Source organism: Pygoscelis adeliae, unplaced genomic scaffold (assembly GCF_000699105.1).
Source record: "Pygoscelis adeliae isolate BGI_AS28 unplaced genomic scaffold, ASM69910v1 Scaffold141, whole genome shotgun sequence".
Taxonomy (NCBI): domain Eukaryota; kingdom Metazoa; phylum Chordata; class Aves; order Sphenisciformes; family Spheniscidae; genus Pygoscelis; species Pygoscelis adeliae.
In genome coordinates this window covers 2004091-2009725 of record NW_008824231.1, presented here as the reverse complement: position 1 = coordinate 2009725, position 5635 = coordinate 2004091, and positions in this window count along the sequence as shown.

Genomic DNA, 5635 nt, shown 5'->3' with positions numbered 1-5635 from the left:
GTAGAGCATGGAAAACTAAAAAGTCCTTGGCTAGTGTAAGCATTACCTAGCAACAACTAAAACATCGGTGCCTTGTCAATTTTGTTCCCATCCTAAATCCAAAACACAGCACTGTACCAGCTACTAGGAAGGAAATTAACCCTATCCCTGTTGAAACCAGGACACACATCCATTAATTCCCGGGGAGGGCTGAATAGGCTCCCACTTCACAGACAGGCAGGTGCCATTCTCTAGGAGCCTATTTGCAAAGATCTGTTTTGCCCACGCCCCAAAGAGAGACACACATTAATTCCCAGGGAGGGCTGGACAGGCTTCAACTCCACAGAGACATGCATTACTTCCTAGGGAGGGTTGCATAGACCCACACTTTTGCAATAGGCATGCACTGAATCCCAGGGAGAGCTAAATAAGCCCTTGCTGCAAGGAGAGATGTGCAGTGATTCCTAGGGAGGCCTCTACTCTAATGACAGGCAGACATGTTATTTCCTAGGGAGGGCTGAAGACATACCTTGATTCTCAGGGAGGGCTGAATAGGCCCCTACTCCACAGATAAGCAGGCGCCATTTCCTACCACAAACAGAATAGGCCCCTGCTCCAAGGAGAGGAAGGTTTAATTCCCAGGGAGGGCTGAACAGACTCCTGCTCCAAGGAGAGACACACATTCGCAGGGAGTACTGCACAGGTCCCTGCTCCAGAGACAGGTGGGCCCTATTTCCAAGCACAGGCTGAATAGGCCCCTGCTCCAAGGAGAGACGTGCAGTAATTCCTACAGACACCTCCGCTGTAATGACAGACACACATTAATTGTAAGGGAGGGTTGAATATGCCCCCGAAAAACAATAGGCAGGTGCTGATTCCTAACACGGGCTGAACGGGTCCCTGCTGCAAGGAGAGATGCGTATTAATTCCCATGGAGGGCTAAATGAGCCCTGCTCCCACAGATAGGCAGTCCCTATACGTACGCATAGACCAGACAGGCCCCTGCTCGGGCCCCTGCTCCAAGAAGAGATACACATTAATTCCTACGGAGGGCCAAATAGGCCTCTGCTCCAAGACAGGTACATTTGGTCTCAGACACATGCACAGTGGACTATGCATCTGAGAACACTGAAAAAGCCACCCTCTCTCCTCTGTATGAAGAGCCCAAAGAGCAGCACCCAGAAAGCATAACTTCCTCCTCTGATCACTCCAGCAGAAGGGTCTTGGTCTGTCTTGCTAGCTGAACTGAACAAGATGAAGGAGGTCATAATGAGGTATGTAAGCAAAGATTCTTCTTCTGCCCAGGGATAAATGTAAGATGAGACAAAGAACACTACAGTCAGACTCCTACAGTGTCACTGGTGCAGTCTGTGCTTATCGGGCAACTTGTTGCTGTACAGGTTGAGGAAGATGCCTGGCAGTGTGCTCAGGCAGTTTCTGTTGGAAGACACAGAATAGGGCAAGAAGCAGTTCCCAGGGAGGGCTGAACAGGCCCCCACTCCACAGATAGGCAGGTGCTATTTGCTAGCGCAGGATGAATAAGCCCCTGCCCTAAGGAGAGAGGCTGAACAAGCCCCCACTCCACAGATAGGCAGGTGCTATTTGCTAGCGCAGGATGAATAGGCCCCTGCCCTAAGGAGAAACACATAATTCCTAGGCAGGGCCAAACAGGCCCGTTCTCCAAGGACAGACAGGCATCGATTTCTAGGGAGGGTTGAAGAGGAGGAGGAGAGGCCTCTCCACAGAGAGGAGGCCCTACAGGGCCTGGAGCCAGTGCCTGGCCTGGCCTCCTGAGGAGCCAGTGCCAGAGGGTCCCGCTGGAGCCTCGCTGGGCTCCTCTGCTCTGTCTGAGGTGATAGAACATTTCATGAGGGCTGGCAGAAGGGAGTGCTACCTGTGCGGTGCCTTGAGCTGTTGCTTTTTAAGGTTAACTTATAGTAAACGCCGTTTGTGTTATAAGGGCTGATGGGCTCAGCTGTGTCCTGCAGTGGGGCTGTTGCAGAGGCAGGTGGATGTAACCAGCTGTGACCCACATGGGCTGTCCTCCCCTTCCCCCCCGCCATGTCTCCTCACAGAGGCCGCCCCTGCAGCCCCCCGGTGCTGCCAGCACGTTGCCACGGACACCCAGCACAATCATCAACAGACCTGGAGCCCCAAACACTTAAATTCATTTATGTAGCATTGCCAAGCAGCAATATTTCATGCTCCTTTGTGGTAAGCGCTGTACAAAACCCAGGAAAACTCCAACTTTAAAAAGTGAGGCCTAGGAGGAGTGTGAAGCGAACAACAGCTGAGGAGCAGAGTGAATTTCAGAGGTGTTTAAAAGGTATTTGCAGTCAAATTTACATGCCATCAGTTATTGTTCTCACAGTACGCCACCACTTTCAAGACTATGTCTCTTTCTCTGTCTGGGTTTTTTTCATCTTACTGCCTCCTTACATCATACTGTTCCAGTCTCATTTTCTGCTCCCCCGGATTCCTCCTGCAGTCATTTATCCATGTAAGGTACAATGCCATTTTATTTTTCATCTCTTTCCTATCTTCCATTTTCAAAGCTTTTCAATGGAGTGAGGATCCTATTTCAGAAATCTTATGGCATCAAGTTGCGCCAGGGGAGGTTTAGATTGGACGTGAGGAAAAATTTCTTTACTGAAAGAGTGGTTAAACATTGGACCAGGCTGCTCAGGGAAGTGGTTGAGTCACCATCCCTGGAAGTATTTAAAAGACATGTAGATGCGGCAATTAGGGACATGGTTTAGTGGACATGGTGGTGTTGGGTCGATGGTTGGACTCAATGATCTTAAAGGTCTTTTCCAACCTTAATGATTCTATGATTCTATGATTCTTCTCTTGGCGAAATCTGATATTCCCCCCTCCTTGATAAGTAATGTGTGCCATTACTATACACAGCCATCTCCTCAAAACGTCATTTCAAAATACACCTGAATGATTTAGTGCACGGTCTGCAAATGAAAGACTAATTTTATAAATACCTTGATTTTTTCCAGCCTTTGTCTGTCACACCATATGTCCTCAGCAGCTTTAATGACCTGTTGGAGGCAGAAGGCAGAAGGATAAAAAACAACAGTGAGAAGAAAATTTTGGTAAATACACAATTCAAAGTCCATTTCATCTGAGGCCATACATTAGCACCTAATACCCACCTTACAACCCATCAGACACAATTTAAATGACAGATACTTCTATCTAGATCTTTGTGGCTAGACTTCTTGTGCACCCAGTTATGCAGAATAGCAGAGATCAGTGTCGTCAGGAAGCCGGTTAATAGCGTCTTGATGTATTCATAGGCTGGGACATAGAGTGCAGCAGGATGGAGGCTACTTTAATAAACTACCAGCACTTGTACCTACACAAGCTGCTTTAGCCCCTTCTCAGCCCTGACAGTTTGCTCTAAGGGACAGAAGAGTATTGGCACTGGCGATGCTGACGGTATGTGTTGGAGCAACCAGCACCAGCCTCATGGTCTTTCTGCCTGAGAGGAGAGATGTGATCCTCTATATAGTGGGATCTTAAACATGAGATATGATTTTGTCACTTTTTCATTAAATCACTTTGATCAGGTTTTACTGGGTTTTTGAGTGGCTTCCTGCCTGCAGGATTCCTCAAGGGCACTCCCTTCCTCTCTCTGCCCCTGTATGGGCAAGTTGGGGTTTCCACAAACCTAGCTTGAATCCTGAAGAAATCAGATGCTGACTTTCAGTGAAAGTCATTGTAGACTAGGCCCAAGAAACCTTGTTCTCAGAGAACGAAGTGAAACGAAAGCTATATGAGAGTGTTGGGAGGAGGGGGATGAAATAAGCTTCCATGGGAAGCAGAGGACAAAAATAATAATTCCGTTAGGTACATTGTTCAAAAAAGACTTTGTGGTTTGAGTCAATTCAATCAACTTCAACTGCCTGAAATCTGGATATCTATTCTTAGTAAAACATCTTTGTTAGATACTTAAACTAGGTGTGTACCATTTCACTTTTCAGAAGACCATGGATGTCTCACTGAGACTGGACGTGTCACTTTTAGGAAGTAGCAGTCAGATGGGAAGAAACTTGCCCTTGGAGGACAATAACTCCAGGATAAGGTTAGAGAATCTGTTCTAGGCTGGGTTAGGAAGAGAAATCTTGTAAGTTAAAAGTCAGGTGGCAGATACTGTCTGTGTTTCCCTCATACTATGCTTAGCACCTTTGGATAATAGGCAACAAAAATCCAAACTGCTCCAAGCTAATTCATGTCAACAAATAGGCATCCAGCCTATTGATGAATAGATTTTGCCTCCTTTGCTTCTCCCCCCCATCATCAGAGGTTACAATTTGGTCCTTTCTGTGGATTTACACAGTCATAAAACTGTGCCCGCACTCGGAAGCATGAAATAATCCAGATCGTAAAAAATACAGTTCTAAGAGAAGTCTTTCTCAAAACCGAGATCATTTGGCAGAAGCAAGAATGAATGGTTGGGGATGGGTTGGGGGTGGGAACCCCCTGAGCTAGGTGTAATGAATAGAATAGGCTTTTTTCTGTGCTCTCAGTCTTGCCAGAGTGTGCAGCTGGCTCTCTGTAAGAACACAGTCCTGTTTAAGATGCTGAAGTGGAGCATTTGCCAAGGGGAGAAAGGCAAAAAATAATAAGTAGCTGATCTCTATTTACTATCCACATTATATAGCCGGGTGAATAAGAGCAACAAAAAGACAAGTTCCTGTCCCTGAAGAGGAATTTGCAAGACCAGGACCAAAGTAACCTTGGGAGCTACATTTCACATGGCTGTGATTCTATTGCCTGAATAGGTGTTTGGGGACATATTAGTCACAACAGACTATTCTGCCTGTTTTCCAGTTGCCCATCTAGAAGAGCATAGGTCTTATCTAGGGCTTATGCCATATTTGTTATGTTGGTACAGATACGCTATAGCATCCTGATAGCCTATGGCATCTCAAGTAGCCGAAAAATTAGATATGAGCCGTCAATGTGCACTTGCAGCTCAGAAAGCCAATCGTATCCTGGGCTGCATAAAAAGAAGCATGGCCAGGAGGTTGAGGGAGGTGATTCTCCCCCTCTACTCTGCTCTCATGAGACCCCACCTAGAGCACTGCATCCAGCTCTGGGGTCCCCAACAGACAAAAGACATGGACCTGTTAGAGTGGGTCCGGAGGAGGGCCACAAAAATGGTCAGAGGCTGGAACACCTCTCCTGTGAAGGAAGGCTGTGAGAGATGGGGTTGTTCAGCCTGGAGAAGAGAATGCTCCGGGGATACCTTATTGCGGCCTTTCAATATATAAAGGGGGCTTATAAGAAAGATAGAAAGAGACTTTTTGCCAAGGCCTGTAGTGATAGAACAACAGCTGACAGAGGGAAGCAAGGACACGTAGCCTGGGAGGAATACAGAGAAATTGTCCAAGCAGCCAGGGATCAGGTTAGGAAAGCTAAAGCCCTGATAGAATTAAATCTGGCCAGGGACGTCAAGGGCAACAAGAAAAGATTCTATAGGTACGTTAGGGATAAAAGGAAGATGAGGGAAAATGTGGGCCCTCTCCAGAATGAAACAGGAGACCTGGTTATCCAGGACATGGAGAAGGTGGAGGTACTCAATGACTTTTTTGCCTCAGTCTTCACTGGCAAGTGCTCGAGCATCACCGCCTAAGCCGCA